At 39.0% G+C, this 27428-nt stretch overlaps 1 long non-coding RNA gene across 1 annotated transcript in view; it reads left to right on the top strand.

The window, feature by feature from the left end:
• The window catches only part of LOC105468509 (uncharacterized), a 242912-nt gene that overhangs the window by 136279 nt on the left and 79205 nt on the right, over nucleotides 1-27428 (top strand). The window contains exons 9-10 of the long non-coding RNA XR_011606776.1: nucleotides 6687-6765; nucleotides 18792-18955. This is a non-coding gene — a long non-coding RNA (uncharacterized lncRNA). The remainder of the gene's footprint in view (nucleotides 1-6686; nucleotides 6766-18791; nucleotides 18956-27428) is intronic.

Genomic DNA, 27428 nt, shown 5'->3' with positions numbered 1-27428 from the left:
TAATTGTAATGATCCAGAAATAGTGGGATGGTAGCCTTCTTATGAATTTGCTCTCAATGGGTCACGTTTACTTCCCTTCAACATATTTCTGTCTTTGTAGCTTTCTGATGCAGTACAAATATTAAATAATAATGGTTTTGCTGGTGAATTTTCTTTTGTTGTTGTTTATTGATGGAATGGTTTGGTTTTCTTCTTCAACTTTTATGTTAGGTTCAGGGGTACATGTATAGGGTTGTTATATAGGTAAATTGCATATCATGGGGGTTTGGTATGCAGAGTCTTTCATCACTCACATAATAAGCATAACACCCAATAGGAAATTTTTTGATTCTCTTTTCTCCTACACTTCACCCTCAAGTAGGCCCAAGTGTCTATTATTTCCTTCTCTCTGTCCATGCGTACTCAATGTTTAGCTCCCTCTTATAAGTGAAAACATGTGGTATTTGGTTTTCTATTCCTAGGCTAGTTTGCTTAGGATAATGGCCTCCAGCTCCATCTATGGTGCTGTAAAGAACATAATCTCATTCTTTTTATGGCTGCATAGTATTATATAGTGTATATGTATCACATTTTCTTTATCCAGTCTACCATTGATGGACATTTAGGTTGATTCCATGCTTTTGCTATTGTGAATAGTGCTGCAATGAACATTCGTGTTCATGTGTCTTTGTGGAAGAACGATTTATATTTCTTTGATATATGCCCAATAATGGGATTGCTAGGTCAAATGATTTCTTTGAGAAATAGCCAAACTGCTTTCTACAATTTTTCTTCCATCAGTGTATAAGTGTTCCCTTTTCCCCACAACCTCACCAGCATCTATTATTTTTTGACTTTTTAATAGTAGCCATTCTGACTGATATGAGATGGTATCTCATCATGGTTTTGATTTGCATTTCTCTAATGATTAGTGATATCTTCTTTTGAAAAGTGTCTGTTCATATCCTTTGCCCACATTTTAAGGGCATTGTTTGGCTTTTGTTTGTAATTTTTTTTTGTTCCTTATAGATTCTGGATATTAGATCTTTGTTAGATTCATAGTTTGCAAATATTTTCCCCCATTCTATAGGTTGTCTGTTTACTCTGTTGATAGTTTATTTTGCTGAGCAGAAGATTTTTAGTTTAATTAGGTCCCATTTATCAATTTGTGTTTTTGTTGCAATTGCTTTTGGCATCTTTGTCATGAAATCTTTGCCAGATTCTATGTCCAGAATATTCTTTTCTAGGTTATCTTCCAGAGTTTTAACAGTTTTAGGTTTGACATTTAAGTCTTTAATCCATCTTGAGCCGATTTTTGTATATAATGTAAGGAAGGGGTGCAGCTTCAGTCTTCTGTACCTGGCTAGCCAGTTATCCCAGCAGCATTTATTGATAGGAGGTCCTTTTCCCATGGCTTATTTTTGTTGACTATGTCAAGATCACATGGTTGTAGGTGTTTTGGCATTATTTCTAGGCTCTCTACTCTGTTTCGCTGGTCTATGTGTCTGTTTTTGTAACAGTACCATGGTGTTTTGGTTACTATAGCCTTGTTGTGTAGTTTGAATTCAGGTAATGTGATGCCTCTAGCTTTTGTTTGTTTGTTTGTTGTTGGTTTCCCTCTTAGGATTGCCTTGGCTATTTGAGCTCTTTTTTTTTTTGTTTCATATGCATTTTAAAATAGTTTTTCCTAATTATGTGAAAAATATCATTGTTAGTTTGATAAGATAACACTGAATCTGTAAATTGCTTTGGGCAGTGTGACTATTTTAACAATATTTCTTTTTCTTATCCATGAGCTTGGAATGCTTTTTATTTGTTTTTATCATCTCTTATTTCTTTGAGCAGTGTTTTATGATTCTCATTATAGAGATCTTTCACCTCCCTGGTTAGCTGTATTCCTAGGTATTTTACTCTTTCTGTGGCAATTTTGAATGGAATTGCATTTTTGATTTGGCTCTCAGTTTCGACATTATTAATGTATAGAAATGCTACTGCTTTTGTTCGTTGATTTTGTATCTTGAAACTTGGCTGAAATTATTTATCAAATCTAGGAGCTTTTGGCAGAGACTATGAGGTTTTCTAGGTGTTGAATCATATTGTCTGCAGAGATAATTTGACTTCCTGTCTTCCTATCTGGATATCTTTTATTCCTTTCTCTTGCCTTATTGCTCTTACTAGGACTTCCAGGACTATGTTCAGTAGGAGTGGTAAGAGTGGGCATCTTTGTCTTGTGCTGATTCTCAAGGGCAATGCCCATTCAGTATGATGTTGGGCTGTGGGTTTGCCACAGATGGCTCTTATTATTTTGAGATATGTTCCTTCAATGCCTAGTTTGTTGAGGGTTTTTAACATGAAGGGATATTGAATTTTATTAAAAGCCTTTTCTGCCATCTATTGAGATGATCACATGGTTTTTGTTTGTAGTTCTGTTTATGTGGTTAATCACATTTATTGATTTGCCTATATTGAAACAAATTTGAATCTACATACTGTAAAATCGAACACACAACTTGCCAAGAAACAATTCTTAATAAATTCAAAACAACCAAAATTATACCAAACACACTCTCAGACCACAGCACAATAAAAACTAGAAATTGACACTCAGAAAATTGCTCAAAACCATTCCATTACATGGAATTAAACAATCTTCTCCTGAATGACTTTTGGGTAAACAAATTAAGGCATAAAACAGAATATTTTTGAAACTAGTGAGAATAAAGATACAAAATACCAGAACCTCTGGGACACAACTAATACAGTGTTAAGAGCAGAGTTTATAGTTCTAAATGTCCACATTAAAAAATTACAAACATCTCAAATTACCAACCCAACATCATACCTACAAGAACTAGAGAAACAAGAGCAAACCAACTCCAGAAGACAGGAAACGACCTAATTCAGAGCTGAACTGAAAGAAATTGAGATGCAAAAAATCATACAAGAGATCAATGGATCCAGGAGTTGTTTTCTTGAGAGAATAAATAAGATTGAGAGACTGCTAACCAGACTAATAAAAAAAATAGAAGATCCACATAAATACAATCAGAAATGATAAAGGACATGTTACCATCGACCCCACAGAAATATTTAAAAATCCTCAGAGACTACTATTAACATCTCTATTCACATAAACAAGAATCCTAGCAGAAATTGATAAATTCCTGGACACTATACAACCTCCCAAGATTGGACCAGGAAGAAACTGAATTTATGAACAGGATAGTAACAAGTTCCAAAATTGAATTAGTGTAAAAAGTCTACCAACCCCAAAAAAGCTCAGGACCAGACAGATTCACAGCCAAATTCTACCAGATGTATAAAGAAGAGCTGGTACCATCCCTACTGAAACTATTCCAAAAAGTTGAGGAGGAGAGACTTCTCCCTAATTCATTCTATGAGGCCAGCATCATCTTGATACCAAAACCTAGCAGAGACATAATAAAAAAACAAAACTCCAGGCCAATATTCTTGATGAGCATACATAAGTTATCTTAATCTCAAAAAAAAAGTCAGAAGAATTTAACAACTAGAAAAAAAAAATCAGAAGACTAAAGATATGCCACTCAGTGAAGAGAATGAAGTGAGCTAGAGAATGGAAGAATATATTCAAATATGATACAATAAGAGGCTCCCTGAGCAGGTGTTGATTGAGAAACAGTCTACTGAATGAGACATGCTTTTGGAAGCCACTCATCCTGGGATCTCAGAGATATTGCTATGATTTGGCAACATGCTGCTGTTGGAAATGATATGTAGCTTCATGTCAATAGACTTCACTGTAATTAAAATCAATCAAAGCATTCAGGGATTTTGAGAACTTTACCGTGTTGGCATGAGATCTATGGCAACATAGAAAAAGTATTTTGGTTGATGGATAAGCCATAGTCCTAGAAACATTACTCAAGAATTCAGGAGTTTTGGCACTGAAAACAAAGATACTTAAATCTATTGCTGAGGGGTGTTTCTATAACCTGAATCTGAGTTGCCAAACCATTATGCAGGGCCAAAAGACAGATAAGTTATACAGACCATTAACGATTATGCTGGAAAATGTAACTTTAAAAAATCACCTACAGAAAGTTTTGTATTATGGAGGACCTGACCTGTCCACACAGAGAATCACAAGCTAGCAAGGAGAGTCTCTAGAGCCAGTAGCTAGCAAAATGAAGTTTCATATATTTTAACATAATCATGGGTAGGATATTCCATCCCCTTTGCCATATTGTATTGATTAGATAAAATCACAGTGCCTCCCCCACCCTACCAACTCAAGGAGAAAGGATTGCAAGAAGCTGTGAACAAAAGACAGAATTCATTAATACCACCTTGGATTCTGTCTGCCTTTGAAAGGAGTAAAAAAATTCGTAATTTCATATGGATAAATTGAGCTCGAAAATTACTCCATTTCTAGTTCTTGGTCTCAGAAACTAGCAAAACACTTTGCCCTCCAGTTCTATAATCTGTGCTTTTTACCTGATTATAAAATCGTAGTTAGTCTGTTATTTTTTAATTAAGACAGTTCAACCAAAACATTGGCTCAGATGCCATGATCAGTAAGTAGCTAAACTATATCTAAGCATTGAGGTAAACAGGTATTTTTTATGGCAATTATTCTACTGAGGGTGTTTCTAAAATTTATGTGAACTCCATTTATTAATTGCCTATGGTTGCATAACGTATCATTAGAAATAAATGGCTTTATATATATATATATTTTTTTTTTTTTTTTTTCTCATGTCTCATATTCAGTAGGTGGGTCTTAGCTGGTTGGTTCTTCTGCTGGGGTCACCTGGGGCTACAGTTATCTAGCTGCTTGCCTGGGGTTGAATGGTCCAAAAAAACTTCACTCACGGGTCTGAAAATGGATGCTGATTATTGTGGAGACTGCTGTGTCCACATGGTCTCATTGTTTCATGAATGCAAATACGGAAGTTACAAGGTCTCTCAAGGTCCCACTGAGAAATTGCACAAAATCACTTCTGTATTCTACTGGTCAAGGCATATCACATGGTCAGAAGAAAGTCACAGGCTGGAGAAATAGACTTCTTGATGCGAGGAACTAAAAATAACTTGAGACCAATTTTAATTCAAATTCTTATAGCTAGATTTGAAACCAAGTTCTAACGAGGTTCCATTCAGTCGTTTAAACAATTGTAAAAATAGAAAAAGGAGTTTAAATACATCCTTGATTGAACCAAGGAAACTTTAAAATGAGAATATTGACCTATTCATTAATCATTATGAAAATATTTTGTTTTGCTAAATGGACCAGCTCCAGGCTGGTACTGGGGGTCATCTGCACAGAGTCCTGTGATGTGAACTGTCTGTGGGTCTCTTGGCTGTGGAGACCAGTGTCTGTTCAGTGGAGGTGGCAGATGGTGCAATGGACTCCATGAGGTCCTTAGCTTTGGTGGTTTAATGCTCTACTTTTGTGCTGGTTGGCCTCCTTCCAGGAGGTGGCGCTTTCTAGAAAGCATCAGCTGTAGTAGTGTGGAGAGGGACCAGCAGTGGGCGGGGCCCTAGAACTCCCAAGATTAAATGCCTTTTGCCTTCTGCTACAAGGTGGATAGGGAAGGATCATCAGGTGGGGGCGGGGCTAGGCATGTCTGAGTTCAGACTCTACTTGGGCGGGTCTTGCTGTGGCTGCTGTGGGGTATGGCGGTAAGATTCCCAGGTCACCGGAGGTGTGTACCTAGGAGGATTATGGCCGTCTCTGCTGAATCATGCAGGTTGTCGCGGAAGTGAGGTAAATCCGTCAGTCACAGGCCTCACCCAGCTCCCAGGCAAACCGAAGGGACTGTCTCACTCCCACCGTGCCACCCTCTCAACAGCCTGGAGTATTTCCAGGCAGAGGGCTTGAAAACTTGCCCGAGGCTATCCTCCTCCCAGCTGTGAGAGAAAAGGGCTTTAGTTTTTTCCCCGCCTTTGTAGTCTGCACACCTGATTCTGAGGCACGAATTATGGCTTCAAAATACTTTCACATGCACGTACTTTCCTTCTGGCCAGGAGGCTTCTCACCCCGTTCAAATTGTTACAAAGTTCAGCTAGAGAATTCCTTCTCCCTGTGGAGTTTTACCCCCTGCTCCTCTGGCCACCCTCCCAATGGATCCCTGTGGGGCCAGCAGAAATGGGCTGCTCCGGGGCCCAGCAAGCTACCAGGGCCTTTCTGCTGCTTCCTCTACCCCTGCATTTCTCTGAGCTCTCTAACTTGACTCAGCTCCAGGTAAAGTTGGAAACCTCCCACAAACCTTCAGCTTCTCTAGTGAGGGTGTGTGTTCGGGAGAGGAGGTTCTACCTACGGTAGACTTACAGTTGGGGGACTCACAGTATTTGGGGTGTCTCCTTAGTCCTGCAGGAGCAGCTCGCTTTCTTCAGAGGGTCTGTGGGTCCTCTCGGGATTGCTGGTTTGTTCTTGCAGTCAATCTAGAGCTAAAATTCACAATGCAAGCCTCTACAGGCTGCTCTGTCTGGAGCTGCAATCTAGTCCTGCCTCCTGTCCGCCATGATCCTCTGAAACCGTATCTATGTTTTTTTTAAATCACATTTTTTAAAAAAGAGAAAAGGTTGGAAGTTTTTTAAAAAAAAGTGTTAGTGTGAGTTTTTCTTATGAGATAAACTAGCAAAAGCATGAAGGGCATTGTAAAGTTAAAAAAAAGATTTTTTTTTTTTTAATATTCAGTATGTGCTTTGCTAACTCTCCACAGATTCAATTGACTGTGACCCACTGTTCCTGTATCTCTTACTTCAATTTCCTACATCCCTAATTGTGGCTTCAAGAGACAGGTAAGCAATCCTGGTAGGCCAGAGATAATTAAAAGCTGCAATGAGATATAGAATGGTGTTAAGAAGAGACTATCAAAGAATAGGGATTTTTTTTTTTTTTTTGAGATGGGGTTTCTCTCTTATTGCCCAGACTGAGTGCAATGGCGCGATCTTGGCTCACTGCAACCTCTGCCTCCCCAGTTTAAGTGATTCTCCTGCCTCAGCCTCCTGAGTAGCTGGGATTAATAGCATGTGCCACCACACCCGGCTAATTTGGTATTTTTAGGAGAGACTAGGTTTCACCACGTTGGTCAGGCTTGTCTCGAACTCCTGACCTTAAGTGATCTGCCCGCCTCGGTCTCCCAAAGTGCTGGGATTACAGGTGTGAGCCACCGCACCTGGCCAGAATACAGAAACTTTCATGATGCAATCATAAGTACTTAAAGAACATTGAAAACAATGGTTTTTTAAATGATGGGATATGAAAAGTCAATGAATTTTCAGTGATATATATTTTAAGCTATATTTGTCAATATATTATAAACTGTTGTATAGATTCCTCCAATTTCTAAAGTTACACTTGGTGAACTATGGCCCATGCTCCAAATCTAGCCCACCCTCTGCTTTTATCTATAAATTTTTATTGGAACATAGGCATCCATTTATTCATGTATGTTGTATGGCTGCTGTTGCTCTACAATGGCAGAATTGAGCAGTTTTAACAGAGACCAAGTAACCTACACAACCTCAAAATTTTCCTATCTGGCTCTTTACAGAAAAGTTTGCTGACACCTTTTCTTGGTCCTTAGATTTCCTCTGGCTGGGCCAGTGAGAACAAAAGTAGCAAATAGAGACAGGAGACGTTTGTGGTTTAGTGGGAAGAACATTTTTTAGCAGAAGATTTTTTTATTGTCAAAAGTGTTGGGTTTAGATTTTAGCTGGGCGTTTGCTGGCTGTGCAACTCTTATTTAACCTTGGGATCTTTAATTTTTAAAATCCCTGCAACTTTTATCTCTGACATTAGGATGAAAGATGATAAATATTCTTGAACAACTTTGTGAACTGCAAAGATGCAGTACATTTGTGAACTGCTATTAATTTTAGTAATCATCTAGTACTATTGACACATATATACACATACATATATTTAATCTTTCCACAATCTTTGTAGAATTGCAGTTCCTTGTCTTCCTGAAGTAAGGTATGGCTGCAGAGCTTGCTTTGACCAATGGAATGTGAATGAAAGTGATTTGTGTCACTTAGCAGAAGGAGCTGTTTGGTAGGATTTTGGAACACATTAGTTAAAAATTAGGGAAATCCAAATTGTGTTAATTTTAGTTAATAATGCGTCAATATTCATTGGTTGTGACATAGATACTTTATGTAAGATGTTTACAATAAGGAAAACAGTTCAGGGTTTATTGAAAACTCTCTGGACTATCTTCACAACTTTTCAGTAAATTGAAAACTACCCTAAAATTAAGTTTATTTAAAATATGATCTTGATAAGAATTCCTAGGGACTCATACATTTTCTGAGTAATAATTAGGCTTTTTATGGTCATGTCAAGGCTTAGAACAAAACTTTGTGTGTGTGTTTTTTGAGACAGTCTTGCTCCGTTGCCCAGGCTTAAGTGCAATGGCGCGATCTCAGCTCACTGTAGGCTCTGCCTCCTGGGCTCAAGTGATTCTCCCACCTGAGGCTTACAGGTGCATGCCACCACGCCCAGATAATTTTTATATTTTTAGTAGAGACGGTGTTTCATCATGTTGTCCATGACTGGCCTTGAACTCCTGACCTCAGGTGATCCATATGCCTCAGACTCCCAAAGTGCTGGGATTACAGGCATAAGCCACAGCACCTGGCCACAAAATGTTTCTTTTGCCATTGACATACGTGTCAGTTTTATTCATTCATTAATGCATTAATTGAAACAAATATTATTGAGTAGCTGCCTTGTAAGAGACCACATACCAGACACTGTGCCAAACACAGGAGATAAGTTAATGAACAGTTTGTGGGGTTTAATTAAATATAATCTTTTATCTTTATTTGACCAAAAAAATGACCCTTGGGCCATTCTAAATTATATCTGCTTTTATTCTACTAGTATTGATATAAAATATTTATGGATAAAATCGTCAGTTTTTAATGGGTGTTCATATTTAATTCAGGCATCTCTGTAATAGGCATTCTCTTATATTTTCTTCCTGCCTAAAAGAATCGATATAAACCTCAATTGGCTGTCTTGGCTCAAAGACAGAATGCAGAGATCCTTGTTAAGAGATGAAGATGTAATGTAGAAGGGGGGAGCGCAAAACAGTGCAGGAGGATGCCAACCAATGCAACTCCCTGGTGATAGGTAATTGACCACAGCCTTATTGCTGAATATGTTAAAGACAGACACAACCTTCTTACATTGAGTGACTTATAAACAGAGATCCCAAAGTAGTAAAGACCAGAGAAGTGAACTTTGAACAATTGCAGACTAAAGGACTGAGAATTCTCTGCAATCCTTGATGTGTGCTCTAATACCTGAAAACAGGTATGTCTATGCAAAAACAATTGAGGTAGAGAGGAATGGAGCAGAATGTGCAAAGTAGAAGAAATTGACAAGGTTTTAATTTTAGTGCTGAGAAATTTGACTTTGTTACTACTATATGCTTTTTATACTTTGTTTTGTGAATACATACCCCCTCACCTAGAAGGACACACACACACATGCATGCGCGTGCACACACACACACTCAGGATAATCCTATAGCAAACTTTATAAAATTCTCAATAGTGTGACATTCATTCAGTCTAAAGTAAAAAATTTCTTCATGAAATATTCTATACACATAGACACACACACACACACGAAGGCCCAATGGAATCAATCTGACAGTTTCTTTAAACCTGCCATTTAGGTACGCCAGATAATGAAAGTGCTGTGTGGTTTCGTATGCTTTCTCACAACAGCACGATGAGTTTAGAAGTACTATTCCCATTTACAGACAAAGACTCTACTTCATGTATGTTAAACAAACTCTCCAATATAATGCAACTCATTAGCATTGAATTTAAATTCAAACCCATTTTACCAATACATATAACCAAGATTCTGATTATCAGAGTAGGTAAAATTAATTTTGATCCTTGTGTCTCCTTTGGAATGCACGATTAGTCAGAATTGTTCCTGGATGGCATACCGAACATAAAATACATATATTCTAACCAGTAAAGCTAATCATGATGGGCTGGTTGGAAACAGTGGAGCATATAGTTCTTTGCTGTGGTTGCTCTTGAAATATTAATGTCTTTAAGCTGGAATGCATGGGATGAGGCTGAATGGAATCACTGGACCAAGACAGGACTTCCTTGTGAAACAGCAACTACAATAGAGTTAGTAGAATGGTGTATGGGACATGCAGTTGCCTGCCTGCCTTCTTCCTCCCTCCCGCTCTGTCATCTCTCCCCTCTCCTCTTTTCTCCTCCCTTCTCCTCCTCTCTCCTCCTCTCTCCTCCTCACCTCCACTCTCCTCCTTTCTCCTGTCTCCCCTCACCCCTCTCTTCCCTTCCTCTCCTCTCTTCTCCTTTCCTTTCCTTTGTTTTTATCTTCCCAATCTACTACTTCTGTTACCCTATCTCATCTCCAGCTTACTGATTTTTCTGAAATTTTATAATTGAAAGGTATCAAACATTAATATATGGAGCACATTTTGAATGGGTTAAATAATTATAAAAATAAACGACTGAGTAGCCAATACTCACCCAACAGTTTTGTATCCGATTTTTACTCATCTTTTTTTCCTCAGAGTTTTCTGAATTTTGCTTTATTTCCTTGCTTTCTTCCATCATTTTATCATCTACTTGTGTATCTCTATTTAATAGATAGGTTTCAGTTGGTTTTTACTCTTGTTTGAATAGTTTAATCATACTTCTTTTACCCAACATTATATTTTGAGACTCATTCCTGTAAATATGGATCAATTCTTGTTTCCTGTGGTTACTATTTTGTTTTATGAATACATCACAGTTAACTCATTCAGCTGGGCTGATAATTTAGGATTTTACCCAGTATTTTACTAATATAGCTACTATCACTGGAAATATTCTGCTGCCTGTCTCCTGATTTAGAGCACATGTTTTCGGTTTATCTAGAATATGCACTAAAGGGAGAAATTGTTTTTTATTAAGACATGAAAACGTTCATATTTATTAGGTAATTTTATTTTCTCCCCCAAAGCAATTGCATCAATTTATCCTTCTACTGGTGGTGGGTAATAGTTTTCATTGCTCTACAGACTCATCATCATCCTCATTTTATGTAATCCAGCTGTATAATTTTACCAGTCTTGTCTAGGTAAAATATTAACTTAGTGGTTTTAATTTTTATTTATCTGATAAGATGATTGAGTACCATTCCATATGTTTATGATAATTTTGTTTCTACTTCTGAGAAATGCCTATTTGTATGTTTTCTCTATTTTATTTTCATGTCTTTCTTTTTAATAAATAGGAATTCTTTATTCTGAACATAAAATGTCTGTCGATTATATTTGTTGCAAATATCTTCTTCCTTCATGGCTTGTATTTTTCACTCCCTTTGTGGTATCTTTTGATGATTAAGAGCCTGTGTTTTTAATTTTAATGTGGTTAAATTTTTCAGGCCTTTCCCTTATGTTTTCATGTTTTTTTATGTCCATTATAATTTCTTTAAATATTACTTCTGGGGGGTTTGTTTCTGGTTTGTGGAATTGTGTTTCTCTGTCACATGAGTAATACTTACCCCACCAAAGTCTACTTAAACTTAGTCTTCAAGTTTTTCTTTCATTTAATCATTCTCAAATGTTGTTCTGACCTTCTCTTTTCCATCTTCCCATCAGAACTTTCTTTGTGAGACAGTACCATAACTAATTGAAAATTATCCTACACACCTCCAATGTTGAAATTAATAATTATGGCATATTGGCTTGTATTTCAGCTCCACCCACCAGTTTTACCTCACATATGATACACTTCCTGACAGATCAGGGACTTCAGAACTCTTTTTGCTTGTCAACCTTGTAACCTGAAATCACAGCAATCAGGCTCTGTGAGTTCCTCATCTCGTCTGTGAAGAAATATTTTGAAAAAAGTAAAAAGAAAGAAAGAATAAAAGAAAGATTTTCTTATTAACCCCACACAGAGACACAGTCATTACTGTAGTCAGCTCCGTATCAAGATGCCATCCTGTGCTCTGATTTTTAGACATATTTAAATGGATTGTTTACCTTAAAAATGGTGCAACTAAATATCTTCAGGTTTCCATCCAGCCATGCAATGTGGCTCTTGGCCCAGGCTTGCTCTTAACCACAGAAATCTCCCACAAAACAATAGATGCACAGAGATAATTTGCAATCTTTATAAAAGATACAACTAAGCTTCCAAATATTTTTCTCCTTTTTATGAAGTGCAAAGCAGTATTCTAGATAAATTATTGAATTACAATTGAGAAGATGTATATTCTAACCTTAACACTCATATGGTTCGGCCGGGCGCGGTGGCTCAAGCCTGTAATCCCAGCACTTTGGGAGGCCGAGACGGGCGGATCACGAGGTCAGGAGATCGAGACCATCCTGGCTAACACGGTGAAACACCGTCTCTACTAAAAAAAATACAAAAAACTAGCCGGGCGCAGTGGCGGGCGCCTGTAGTCCCAGCTACTCGGGAGGCTGAGGCAGGAGAATGGCGTGAACCCAGGAGGCGGAGCTTGCAGTGAGCTGAGATCCGGCCACTGCACTCCAGCCTGGGCGACAGAGCGAGACTCCGTCTCAAAAAAAAAAAAAAAAAAAAGAAAAAAAAAAAAAAAAAAAGAATTACTCTCTGTGACTTAGTTTTCTCATCTACCAAACGAGGGTATTGAGTAACATGTATGTAAATACTTTGCAATATACATATTTACTGATTTAACACTGTTTCTGGAAATAAAGACCCTGCAGTTTCAATTGGCCAATCCACACACATCCTTCTTATTTGTTAAGCAGATTTATTCTGAGGGAGGGTCAGTAAAGCCCCTCAAACTCCTGATATTTTGGGATAGGGAATGAAGGTAGTTCACCAGGTTTACATATAACTGAGCCCAGTTTCTTACTCCAGATATTTCTCATTGACCTTATTTACTACCAAAACAATTAATTCTGTGAAGCTTTATTTTCTAACCATATTTTCATTGCATTAGTCAGTGGGCTCAGATGAAAGCTTAGTTATTTTCAGCATAAGTTTTCTTGGACTATAAATTGACATACCAGATTTCAGATTGTGTCAACGAAGGAAGGATAGTAGTTCCCTCTTACTCATGTTTCAAGACTCCCAGTGAGTGCCTAATCTGAGGATAATACTGAACCCTATATATACTATGTTTTTCCCTATACAAGTATACCTATGATAAAGTTTCATTTATAAATTGAGCACAATAAGAGTTGACAATAATAACTAACGATAAAATAGAACAATAATAACAATATGCTGCAATGAAAGTTATGTGAGGGTCATCTCTAGCTCTCAAAACACTAATATTTTTGGACAGCAGTCAACCACAGATAACTGAAACTGGAAAATGAAACCACAATAAAGAGGACACTATATTATCTGCCTCCTAAAGGCAGAATAATGAGGTGTACCTAGAAATTCTAATTAACTTTGTCAATTTAAACATATACCTTTAAGTATATAGTATGTAGTAAGGTATTCAATCAAATACTGTGGTCATTACTCCAAATAAACTGTGAGTCTTCTCACAAAATTGTCTTAGACTCCAAACAATGTTGTTTTTAACAGGCTCATAATGTAAACATCATTTTTAATGGTATGTGTCATATTTGGAAATGGATTCAAAGTATCTCAGCATGAAGATAGGCCGATGACCTGGCTAATATCATTTTGGGTCAAAAATAAGGGGAGATTGCAAACTAAGGATTAAGGGCTTTATGGATGATAACCGACTTTGAAGACAGTTTACAAAAGAAGAGGTCAGCTGTGTTTAGAGAAATGACATAATACTCTTGCCCAAATCTTTCTTTTTAAGTCTTCACCATCTTGATAAATGGCACGCTGTTGTTAAGTCACAAGCTATACTTATTTCATTTATTTATGTGTTTGGTTACTGGTATATTTTCAGTCTAGCTCCCTAACATGTCTTCTATAAGGAGTGGGATCTTGTTTATTATGTTTTCTGTTGTCATAAAATAGATATCAAAACATCTTCACTCAGTAGGAAAGTTAATAAGGTTTTGGTTTCATGGGCACCCAATATCTCTTTTCTTATCTTCTTTCTGGTGCTGTGGAGGGGGTTGGGGCAGTCCTCACAAAGCTTCCCTATGCAGTTATTGGGCCATTTCCCCATAATTTCTTCCTACTCATTGCTAAGGTTGTGTCTGATCATCTACATCCAGATAGACAGAATGGACTATCCATGAAGTTTCAGGAGGCTTACAACTCATGTCTACATTGAAATGTGAAGAATCAATTGCCACCAAGACTTTCAGCCTTTAGACATAGGCCAATGATTCCAGATATCCATTGCAATGTAACAAGCCATCACAGAATGTAGTGGCATAAAGCAACAATGTAGTTTTATCTCTCCTGGTTCTGGAGGGGTTGGGGGCTCAGATGGATATTTCTCATTTGGTGTTTTCCATATTTCCCGTGGAGATGTAGTGACGTTGCAGCTGGGGCTTGAGTCATTCAGTCACTTCTTTATACACATCTGGTGCTGGGCCAGGATGGCTAGAACAACTGGGAGCTGGTGAGACCCCTCTCTCTCTCCCTCTCCCTCTCCCTCTCCCTCTCCCTCTCCCTCTCCCTCTCCCTCTCCTTCTCCTTCTCCTTCTCAGTCTCCCTCTCCACCTCCCCCTCCCCCTCCCTCTCCCCCTCTATCCCTCCCTCCCTCTCTGTCTCCTCCTCTCCCTCTGCCTCTCCATATGACTTCTCTACATTTCTAGTATGGTGGTCTCAAGGCTCCAAGAGAGAATGCTCCAAGGAAATGGAGTTGCCAATATTCAAGAATTGGTCTGAAAGCCAATCTAGTGCTGTGCCCACAATATTTTATTAATTATAATGAATCATAGATCACATCCAGATTCAGAGTGGGAGGAGTGTCATTATAGTTGGCTTCTTATTGGGTTTACAACAAAAGGGGGGCAATCTGCAACTGGATGGTTACTCAATGCATAGAGCACAGGTTGGGGAAAGGACAAAGGCTGACAATAAGTGTCTGGCAAGGGTAAGCATTTCTACTTTAATTTGAAATATTACCTAAGAAACCAATAAGTTTTGGTAGCTAAATTATCAAAATCTGAAGGGATTCTATTTGAACCTTTTAGTTATAAATGAAATATGCATCTGTACAAAAGTCTGTTCACTTATGCTTAATTCCAAACCTGAAATCTAGTTTCCAATAGTTTTTTCCACAGTGAATTTTTAGAAATCCAATTTTGACTGATGTATGGTGGGAGAAATAAAATACGATGCTTGATTTGAAAAAGGTTACTTGCCAAATAATCCCAAACAAAGTAAGCTGGCTGGCCTGTATTCCTGAATTATCTTTCAACCAATACTTTTTATTTATTCTCTAGGTAATTTGAGAATGTCTTAAATTTGGGAGCTGAGAAAGATCTACTCTTTGGTACAGCTATAAAAGTCAATGTTGTTTATTATATTATGACTATGTATTTATTTATAATGGTTCGTAATGAAAATATTGGTTTAGTTCAGTAAATAGACTACATTTCCTTGTAATGTAATACTCCCTTTGGATGCAATGTAAGGAAAGCTTCTATAGTGGCAACCAAAGAGGCATTATACACGTAGGTAGGCTGAGAATTGGCTAAAATGCAGACTTATATGTAGCCATCAACCTTTCTCATAGACACAAAAATGTGCATTTATCAAGTCAACTGTGGAGGAAGGGATGGAGTCAGCAGCAGCAGTTGAAACAATCTGTTCATTGGCAGTTGCAGCTGAGAAACTCTAATTTCCCAGCCAAGCACCTCATGTCATCTAGGTATTCAGCTTGGCACCAAGGGAGATGGTTCTGTGAGTGAACCTCATTGCTAAGAAAGGAATGGCTTGTAGTGAACCTTGACTTCAGACCTGGAAGATCTCCTCAGGGACAGCCTTCAGGTCCATATTCTAATGTGTGTCAGAACACTGGGATATCTCGTTAAATTGCAGATTCCAACTTAGTATACCTGGATTGGTACTGAGATTTTCATTTCTCATAAGATCCCAGGTAATGCTGATGTGGCCAGTCTGTAGAGCACCTGTTGAGTTGCATGACTATAATTAATATATCCCTTTATTGAACTGTTACAATTGTAATAAAACTTGAGACTGAACTGAAGTAATATTTTGTGATTCTAAATGTCTTATGAGCTAAGACAGCAGTCTCATTATGGAAATTAAATAAATCATAGGTAAAGTTCAGTAATTATAAAGCTAATAAGGACTTTACCAATTGTTTCACAGATTAATTGAAATTGAGAAAGATGGCCCAGCTAATAAGTAACAAGTGTTAAAAGAAAACTTCAGACAAATTAAATTTAATGGAGTTTAATTGAGCAAGCCAAAAAAAATTCACAAATCAGGCAGCCTCTAGAATCATAGCAGATTCAAAGAGACCCCAGGAATGCCTCATGATCAGAACAAATATATGGACCAAAAAAATAAAAGGAAGTGATGTACAGAAATCAGAAGTGAGGTGCAAAAACAGCTGGATTGGTTACAGACTGAGTTTGCCTTATTTGAACACCGTTTGAACACTCAGCAATGTATGAGTGGTTGAAGTATGGCTGCTGAGATTTGCCAAGATTCAGCTATTGTTACAGACACATACTCCTAAGTTAGGTTTTCAATCTTGTCTATCTATTAAGTTAGGGTACATTTTGTTCACAAGGACTCAAATATAGAAGTGAGGAATCCTTTTCAGGCCATATTTAGTTGACTTTAACACAAGTCATGGAAGTGCCATGTATTTGTTTTCTTTTTTTTTCTTTTTTCTTTTTTGACAGAATCTCACTCAGTCACCCAGGCTGGAATGAAGTGGCTCAATTTTGGCTCACTGCAACCTCCACCTCCTGGGTTCAAGTGATTCTCCTGCCTCAGCCTCCTGAGTAGCTGGGATTACAGGCATGTGCCACCATGCCTGGCTAATTTTTGTATTTTTAGTAGGGATGGGGTTTCACCATGTTGGTTAGGCTGGTCTTGAACTCCTGACCTCATGATCCACCTGCCTCAGCCTCCCAAAGTGGTGGGATTACAGGCGTGAGCCACTGCGCCCAGTGCCGTGCTTCTATTTTGTAAACTGTCACCGGTGTGGTCTAAAATGGCTAGGTTACTTTGAGAAGAAACTTATCAAATTGCATGAGATAGCCCTAAAGGACTGATGATATCCCTGACATTTTTCCAAAGAGCTGATCGTAAAGGTAGTAATCAAAAATACAGAATCATTATAAAGATACGTTTAGAACATTGTGACATATTTTACCCTGATTATAAAGAGCTCATTTGTATCATTTTTATGATAAAAATCTAACCTCAAAAAATAGATATCACATACCAACTTTCTTGTTTTGGCAAACTACTCATAGAGCTCTCTGTTACAGAAGGAAATTGAGCATGAGATAACAAGTCTCCACCTAGCCATGCATAGCTGTTAGATTCTTTCTCATATACACCCTTTGTAGTGGGTTAAGAATAACATAGCCTCAAGCTAGCTATCACTTTGCCCCCTAATTAGATGGGAAAATTGACTTGCACAGAAGAAAGAGTACAGGACTTTACATTAAGGGGCTTATAAGGAGTGATGTGTATGTGTGTATGTGTGTTTATAAAACCTTTTTTTTTTTCCTTTTAAAGACTAGAATATGAAGTCAATCATAGTAAATCAAGAGAAGAGGTGACTGGGAGACTTTTCATGACTGGCTTGAGGAAAGGGAATTTTTTTCAGTAAGTTTTACAGGAGAGTCAGTCATTTGGTTGAGGTCATGCGTTTCCCAGAGAGGGGCTGAGGAAATAAACCCCTAAACTGCCTAAGTCTATCCAGAACAATCCTCAGCTTTGGCTACTTGAAATGGATCTGGTCTTAGGACTATTATTTCAAAGTACAGGAAAGGAAACTTGCTTCCAAATACTACGTCCTCTCCTAGCCTTTCATCTCACATTGAGACACAAATTGCAAATGCCAATGCCCCTGATAATAGCTGTCTTATTTTACCTCAGTATTTTATTTAACTTAGTATTTCCAAATATATTGAGGAGTACAATGTGCCCATTACTGTGCGAGGTACCACAGCCTAGGAGTAACTGAGATATGCTCTTAATCTAGAGCTTCTAAAAGCAAAGCTCAGAGAAAGGTTAAAACCACTGATACTGCATTTGAAAGTAGGCTACATTGATGTGCAAAAGAAAAATAAAAGTAAAGCAAGTAAGGGTGAAATTCTCTGAGTTATGCTGCTGGCCACATCCTTACTATAAGACTGAAAGAAAAACCACTGGAAGTTTGCAAGGAGTATCTTCTAGCACAAAGAACTTTATCTGGAGGGGCTACATAGAAAACTGCATCTCAGAGTAGTCCACAGGAAAGGAAGAAAGATTTATATGCCCGGATCCCTCTCATCGTCTGCTTCACATTGGTCAAGATTTGCCCCATGGAGCCCTCATTCTTTTAAACTTCCTAGTCATATCTTCTGATCCCTTTAGTGGCCACTCAGTAGGGTAGATCCCATGTCCCTAGTATGATGTTTCACCTAAGTCCAAAGAAGGACACATGGTATGAATATATGAATAAAGTTCAACCTGAGGCTTAACGTTACAGTGCTGGAACAAATGGCAGTGGTTCCGGATGGGAGGCAGGTGGTGTCTGATTATAGAAAAATGAGGTGGTCAAAGACATCCACGGTGGAACGATTGGCTGTATTTAACAGAGTAGACTCCTTATTTAACAGAGTAAGCTCTCCAATAGAGTTTGGCTGCTATACTATATTATGAGACACCTTTTAAAATTTATTTATGAATTTTTTCAGAGAGAATAAAGACAACCTCATTCCTTCCAAAAAAGGAAAATTACAAGTCCAATCAGATTCAAGACTTCCTTCAATACCTTACCTAGTTGTCATCTCCTGAAGGCCTAAGGTGATAAAATACTACAAAAAGCTCCAGTGCCTGCTCCTGAGTTGGTTCTAAGACTGTAGGTATTCATTAGATCCTTCCTCTACTACCTATTTCAGATTCTCCTCCCTCTCAGGCAGTGCTCTGGTGTTTAGCACATCCTGAAGGCAGCTGGTTGTCTCTCAGCTGTGCATTAGCTGAACCATCAACAAGATGTTCTATTATTCTATCAGTCCAGCTGCTTCTGTGTGATTTTGTATGTGGTCGTGGGCCCATTGTTGAATCTTGTTAATAAAAGTGTACTTTGCCCCAGGGCAATGTTATGTGGCAGAACACACTTATGAATAAGGCATTTAGTAAGAAAAACCCATATATAAAGTATGGATTGAATGATCTAAAGAAAAATGGCTGCCCTTTCTAAAGTCATCATATTGTTGGCTGCTTCCTTTGATGAATGCTGTTTAAGTCTCTGCTTTTGGCTAATTGGGCATTTTATAGTTCCCACAGTGGTGTAACAGACTTAGGTGCCATAGAAACCTGGACCATCTGTTTATGCACTTATTAATGCCTTTCATAGCTATTTGAGTCTTCTCCCAAATGCAGGAGTTCTATGGCATGATGGAATTGCTGCTATGCATACTCAGTGTTAGGACTTGGTAGATCAAATAACATCTAGGTCATCATGGGCAGCTGAGTGTTACATAGTCACTTGATATTCCATGTCCAGGTGCTTCAATCTCTATGAGCACATTAGGAGACATATTGCAAAAGAAAACTTGTTTTCTACTGTAGAAAGCATGGTTCTGCTCTGAAACTACAGGTCTGCATTGTGACTTTCTTACTGGGGTTTTTTGGGAATTCTTACAGCATTCTTATCCAGCACAGATACCTTTTAAACTATCAGATATGCTAGATCATATTGCTCAAGAGGCAGAGTAGCCTTCAAACTAGCCGCTTCCCATGTTACCCAATAACATGGTATGGTAATCTTCCTGAGTGCAGTATCTGTCACTTCTAAAATCTAAGAAGGCTATTCGAAGGTGATGAGAAGTAAAAGGTACAGAAATTCATTCTTCAGAGGAGATTGCTGACATGCCCCAGAACAATGGAGCCTTAAAATTTTAATCAGTGTAGAATGCATGTCTTACTAGGTCATCTAGGGTCTTCATTGGATTCAATTAGCTTGATGTTGTCTGTATAGTGGGCCAACACATAAGACTGCAAAATCATTTGACCATGGATATATGTTGTGTTGGACTACTCACTAACCTCTCATTGGAGATAGATTATGAAGGGTAATGTGTAATACAATGAATAAAATTTAGTTTCTCCTATGCTTTAAGATGTTACTTTTGCCTCTCCTTAGGGTAGAGTTATTTTGTTTTTGTCCACAAACTTTGGTGAGTTCTCAAGGTGAGTGAGAAATATTAATAAATTCTGTAAGAATAAGTTGATCTAGAAATTGGGACATTGTGGTTTCAGAGAAAATGTTTAAAATCCAGTGACAGAAGGCTATGTATACATTCTGGTTATGATATGGCACTGAAGCTCTATGAACCTCACACTATTTATCATTAAAATGGAGATATATTACATACTTGGTCACAATTTGGACTTCATATTGATTACAGAACACGATTTGAACACTGAAGAAGTATTTGAAAATTTAAAAGCATGCTAGGCATAAAATAGATTGTAACTGGGTTACTAAATCACCCAGGCTAGATTTCCTCTCACTATATCTTTGTCCCCCAGCTATATCTTTGTCTCTTTGTCTAAGAACAACCCATCCTTTGTTCTATGAGGGCATTACTTGGATTAAATGGGGCTCATGTGAGGTTATTGCTTATGTTCAGAAACGTCCATCATATGGTGGCCACATCACTTTGACTAGTCAGGTGACTCATGCTCCTAAATGGGAAAGTCATTTGTGCCATTAGAATTCTGTATAGAGGCAGAGTCCTCATACAGGTGTTGACTACTCATAGGCCACAGGCAGGAAAACAGGACAACATTTAGGTGTTTAAATGTTCAGGAAAGTGTTCCCTGTCCTAGGGACCTAGCTGCTGCCTTGTGGAAGAAAACTAGGACCTACAAAGCAGTAGTAGATCCAGAAGGAAGATGACATGCTGGAAATTAAAGTCAGTATATTTATATTTATAGTGCTCTTCAGATTTTCTTTTCTACTCTTATAGTTCTTTTCTTCTCTTCCAATGATGATCTAAGAATAATAAAGAAGTCAAGTTACAAAATTGGTTCCAAAGACACAAAGTTAAATGGTAGGAAGATAGGCAAATTAGAGAACTGTGTACATCTTCCCTGCTTCCCTCCCCTGAGGACAGGCTGATCTCCTAAAACTAGGTAACATTCACTCCACTAAGGAGGTAAGCGACCCTCCATGTGATATCTGGAAGACAGTGGGCTCAGGGGTCAAGTGGAAGTCCTTTTTTTTCCTTTCTGAATAGAAACACATCCCTTATGGCAGCAACTCTTGTGTTTTACAAGAATCTATCTCAGAAAGGCAGTAAAGATATTTGTTTTGGGCTCTGGCCATTGACTAAAGGCATAATTACCTCACCAGATAAACCATTTATATGTCCTGGAAGCCATATAAAGGATAGTAGTGAATGAGTAATGAAAAGATGAGTTTCACTTTTTCCCCTGTGTATTTCAGTTTTGGAAAGACACCTATCGATGGAGGTCCAAGGCTGGGAAGTTCTGGTGAGAGCAATCTAATATAAAATTGTGAAATCCTGACTCCACTTCACATGACTGCTGCATTTTTGAAATCTGCAGAACATTTTTGTCATCTCATTCAAAGCTCAACTACGGTTTCCCATTTTCGGATGAACATCCCCAGATTCAGGGTGGTCAACTGACTTGCCAAAGTCACATACAGATGGAGCCAGGACAAGAGCCTAAGCCTTCTGATTTTACATTCTGTGGCTTTCAAATATGTATCAACTATTTCTACAGTAGCAGCCAAGTGGAGGATAGGAGATAAGACCAAAATTTGAACAGCAACTTAGTATACATTTTTTTCTAATTTTCTTCCCCAGGCTCACAAGGATTACATGCCCCAAGCAATCTTTCCCCATTGAGTAGAAATGATGTGACATATATGAATGAAAATCACACAGTACAAAAGATCTATAACAAAAATCCAAGCACTCACACAGAATCCAGAACCCTCATCATAGATAATAGAAAATCTTGACTACAATAGATTACAGATATCATCTTGTCACATTCGCCTCTGTTTCTAGTTCCCTATACATAAAACAGGAAGTTGATGGAGCTGGGAAAATGGGCTGCCTTCAGATTCCTTTTTCTATCTGGAATGAACACTGTACAAGTCTGTACTGGATGAGCTGTGTGGGATTAGGGTGGGAACTAAGCAAGGGATTCTGTCCTTATTCTGCCCCAGCAAGCTTAGCCATTGTTTACAGTCTGTTGGGGCCACAATACCATGCTGTGTTGATGTGTTGACATACTGGATGCCTGTGAAGCTTTTCCTGACACCAGGATGAAGATATTGAAGGCATAGCAGAGGAACAAGAATCTGTTCATGGATTAGGTTTGAGCCAGTGTCTGACCACTGCAGTATTTCACCAAAAGGAGCTAGATGCCATGAAAAAGAAGCTTTAAGAATCTTTGGCTCTAGCTCAAAACTAAGCAGCAAGGGATGCAAATGTTTTTTGACAAGTTGGAGTAGATATTATCTTTTTCCTTGGTAGAAAAAAAAAGCAGCAACATTTGTGAGGTCAAACACCCACAGAGTCTCAAAGAACAATGTGCTTTTAAACAGACAATTCTGAATTACATCCTAGCTGTGATATGAACTAAAATCAATGACATCTTATTCTCCCTTTTTGAATTCCCTTATCAGTCTCTGGAAAGTGTGTTCATTGAGTATATCTGTCCTGTTGAGTCAAGATAAGCTGTGTTTTTATTTTGATTTAGCTTTTAAGAAAATCATATGTGGAACTTCCCATTGAAAGTGTCGTAGGTAATTAGTGGAAAAAGGGAAAAAAAACCCTCTAATTTATTTTTTAAATTTTACTTTAAGTTCTGGGATACATGTGCAGAACATGCAGGTTTATTACATAGGTATACGTGTGCCATGGTGGTTTGGTGCACCTATCAACCCATCATCTAGGTTTTAAGTCCCGCATGAATTAGGTATTTGTCCTAATGCTCTCCCTCCCCTTGTCCCCCACCCCCCAGTAGGCTCCAGTGTGTGACGTTCCCCTCCCTGTGTCCAGGAAAACCTCTATTTTTTTTTTAGATGAGGAATTTGAAGTCCATAGATGCAAAAAACTCTTCCCAAGGTCACCTAGACCCTTAGTGGCACAACTAGTAATGATGGCTACATTATACTTGGTTTATTATGCACCAAGTACTGCAAAGCACTTCATACAATGTTCTTTTAAATTTTCATTATAATCTATCATCTACAAATTAAGAAAGTGAGAATTATAGAATTGATTTGCCTAAATGATAGTAAATTGCAGAGGTGGGTTTCAACCTTAAGATGTGATATGAGCCAGCTATGACTGACTCAGGTTATGTTCTAGATTAGAACTCCAGAGCACCCAATTTGCTGACTGCTTTCTGAGGCAACAGAACTGGAGATCTGTGGTCCTATAACATAAAACGTCATGGGGTGAAAGTACTAACAATGGGAAAAAGAAGGAGGGAGAGAGAGAAAGACAGTCTCTCTCCCTTTGTGCTATTCTCCCCACTGCCCCAACCCTTTTTCCCTTCATTTTTCTCCCTCTCTACCCTGCCAGTGATCCTAAAGCCAGCTGGCTTGAATAGTTATTAAGTTAAAAAAAAAAAAAAAAAAACAAAAACAACCAAAAAAGCATACTCCAGATATTGGAATTATATTTTTCAACCTGCTTCAATATTTAAGACATATTTATCTTCATTTCATTTGGAACCTTTTTCATTTCCTATATGATTTGAGGTTATTAAGTGTCATAAAAATGTCTTACATTTTAGAGCACTTTATTGTTTTAGCTTCTAGATCATTCTTTGAAAGCACAGCCTATGTTGTGTAACTCCTCTACTAAAGAAACCCTTTCCTTTCCCTGTCTGATTTTGTGTGTTACTTGAAGCCTGGGTTTTAGGACTGTCCACTCTGTAAACTCATCCTCCTCATTCTGATCTGTTAGTGTCCCATGAATGGTCCAGTACAACAGCCAGGCTCTCAGAGTTTCGCTTTTTAGACACATATCTCATTTGTCTCTGAGTGTTCAGGTATTCGATTCTTTCCTAATATACCAATAAATACTTCTTTCCCTCCTTTCTCTTCCACCGTTTCCTCCATAAAACATCTCCACATATGCAGTTGTGGTGGCTCACGCCTGAAATTCCCAGCATTTTGGGAGGCCGAGGTGGGCAGATCACCTGAGGTCAGGAGTTTGAGACCAGCCTGGCCAACATGGTGAAACCCTGTCTCTACTAAAAATAAAAAATAAAAAATTAGGCGGGTGTAGGAGTGGACACTACGTAATCCCAGTAGTAATCCCAGCTACTCAGGAGGCTGAGGCAGGAGAATCGCTTGAACCTGGGAGGCAGAGGTTGCCGTGAGCCAAGATTGGATTGTGCCATTGCACTGCAGCCTGGGCGACAGAGTGAGACTCCATCTCAAAAAAAGAAAATCTCCACATATGCCGGGTGTGGTGGCTAACACCTGTAATCACAGCACTTTGGGAGGTCAAGACAGGTGGATAACCTGAGGTCAGGAGTTCGAGACCAGCCTGGCCAACATAGTAAAATCCCACCTCTGCTAAAAGTACAAAAATTAGGCCGGGCGCGGTGGTTCACCCCTGTAATCCCAGCACTCTGGGAGGCCGAGATGGGTGGATCACGAGGTCAGGAGATAGAGACCATCCTGGCTAACACGGTGAAACCCCGTCTCTACTAAAAAATAAAAAAAAACTAGCCAGGCGAGGTGGCGGGCACCTGTAGTCCCAGCTACTTGGGAGGCTGAGGCAGGAGAATGGCGTGAACCAGGAGGCGGAGCTTGCAGTGAGCTGAGATCTGGCCAATGCACTCCAGCCTGGGCGACAGAGTGAGACTCCGTCTCAAAAAAAAAAAAAAGAAAAAAGTACAAAAATTAGCCAGGCGTGGCAGCGCACATGTGTAATCCCAGCTACTTGGGAGTCTGAGGCAGGAGAAATGCTTGAACCCAGGAAGTGGAGCTTACATTGAGCCAAGATCGTGCCACTGCACTCCAGCCTGGACAACAGAGTGAGACTCCATCTCAGAAAACAAAACAAAAGAAAATAACGAAACTCCACAGATCCATCAAACCAAATTATAGCTCCTATGTTCCACATCCTTTTCCTGTCTCATCTTCCTAAAACAGGATTTGCTTCCTTCTTTCTGTAAGTTTCCATAACACTTTTTTTTTTTTTTTCTGGGTAGTTATTACAGGTCAGGTTCCCTGAAAAGGGGCATCAGATGTGGAGATTTATATGAAAGAAGCTTAGTGGGTCATTCGCTACAGATCAACAGGTCTGCAGAAATGAAGGAGGCGGGATCTGGCAAAACAGGAGTTTGGCTGCAGTGCTATCTCTGCAAGGGCATAGCCAACCCCATGGAGGGCTCTGGAGCTGGAATGCCCTTTTAGAACTGTCCTAAATCATTGCAAGTGGAGCTAGGCCTTTACATCTCTCTGTCTACCAGTCACTAGATATGAGGACCTTGGGCAAGGTGCCTGTCTCCTGTTTAGTGCAGTAGCAGAGAGGAAGGATGTAGCTGTGAGCTGTCAGCTGTCAACACTCCCGGTATCGGGGGAATGAGTGCTTCTTTCCTGAAAAAGATGGGAGGTGGGAGTAGAAATGTAAGTGCCACACCACAGTATCTCCTACATCAATGTAATGGAATTTGGCATACTCTGCTTTGTAGGTCATGTCTTTATCTCCTGGCAACTGGAAATTGTGTCCTCAATATTTCTTGAATTCCTTGCAGCTGTTAGTATAGTAAAAAAGAGGTGCTCAGTAAATAAGTTGCTGAGATGAATATATTTCATGCTTTTTTACAGAACTTTCACTTTATTTTTATTTATTTATTTATTTGAGACAGAGTCTCTCTCTGTCACCCAGGCTGGAGTGCAGTGGCACGATCTTGGTTCACTGCAACCTCTGCCTTCCGGGTTCAAGTGATTCTCCTGCCTCAGCCTCTCAAGTAGCTGGGAATATAGACGTGCACCACCATGCCCTGCTGATTTTTGTAATTTTAGTAGAGACAGGGTTTCATCATATTGTCCAGACTGGTCTCGAACTCCTGGTCTCCTGCGATCCACCCACCTTGGCCTCCCAAAGTGCTGGGATTACAGGTGTGACCCACCACACCCAGCCAGAACTTTCACTTTAAAGACATAATAACGAGACACACCAGACTCATGTTATTTCTATCTTACAGAAGATAAAATTGAAGCTTAGCTTGTCATTGCAGTTGGTCAGTGACACAATTCATTTAAAAGTTTCAATGAATTAACCTAGGCCTCAGGACTGTTAGGCTGATTGCCCTTGCTGGGAAAAAAAAAAAAAAAGTTCAACTAACCAAATACAAATAGTAGCTCCAAAAGGGCTATGGTCAGGTCAAGGGTTAATAACCTTGTTCCCTAAACCCCTTCTCAAAAATTCCTGCTTCTGGACCTCCCTGAGGTACCTCCACTTGATAAGTTATTAGGCTTCCTTTTGGCACATATTCACATGCAAAGAGCCAGAATTTTCAACTGACATTTAAAACAACTTTGGCCCATTGCCCAGGGCTCATGCTGTGGAGAGTAGTGGGAAGAGCAAAAAGCATCCTCCAAGAATTTTTAAAACAACCACTACAAGGAAGATGACCTGAAGTACAATTCCTAAAATCATTTTCAGGAGACTTGCCAGAGTCATAACATCAGGTAAAGTCACAAAAAAGCCTTTTTTACAACCACAATATCTCCTTCCCTCTCTCTTCCCTGTTCCCTGTCTTATCCTCTGCTCCATGACAGCATTCTTAACCCCTGCCCTAAATCATAGCTTAAGCAGAGAAGGCCCCCTGTAATGCAGCCTATTTCTAGAAAAACACTGGCAAGGCCCTGCTGCATGGCTTGAGCCACGCACATAAATCTGTTTATGTGATACGGATTTGGCCTGTTACTTAGCAGTCTTTCTCACTAGCTGTCATGCCTGAGGACCCCAGATGATTGGGGCAGAGAGCAGGTCTGGTTCTACTACCTACAAAATTGAGTTCTCTTGGATTCTTGATATGCAGGAGGAGACACCCATGTAAAAATCACATACTGTGTAATTACTTGTGCCCTGGCTTTATTTGCTCATTGTCAGAGAAGACCTATTCTTCTGTTCAGTGCCAGGTCAATTGTCCTTAAATGTGGCTGTTGCTATGTCATGCCCTGTTCAAAAGCCACCAGTCACTCTTGATCATCACCAAAACATTAAATCCTTAGCCTGGACTTCTTGACCCTCTGCAAAGTAATGTCAAGCTGTTATTCAAGTTCTATTGCCTACTTCTTCTGGGCATGAGCCCTA

This window comes from Macaca nemestrina, chromosome 8, assembly GCF_043159975.1.
Source record: "Macaca nemestrina isolate mMacNem1 chromosome 8, mMacNem.hap1, whole genome shotgun sequence".
Taxonomy (NCBI): Eukaryota; Metazoa; Chordata; class Mammalia; order Primates; family Cercopithecidae; genus Macaca; species Macaca nemestrina.
The sequence above is the reverse complement of the archived record's forward strand: the minus strand, read 5'-3'. Positions and strand labels throughout refer to the sequence as shown.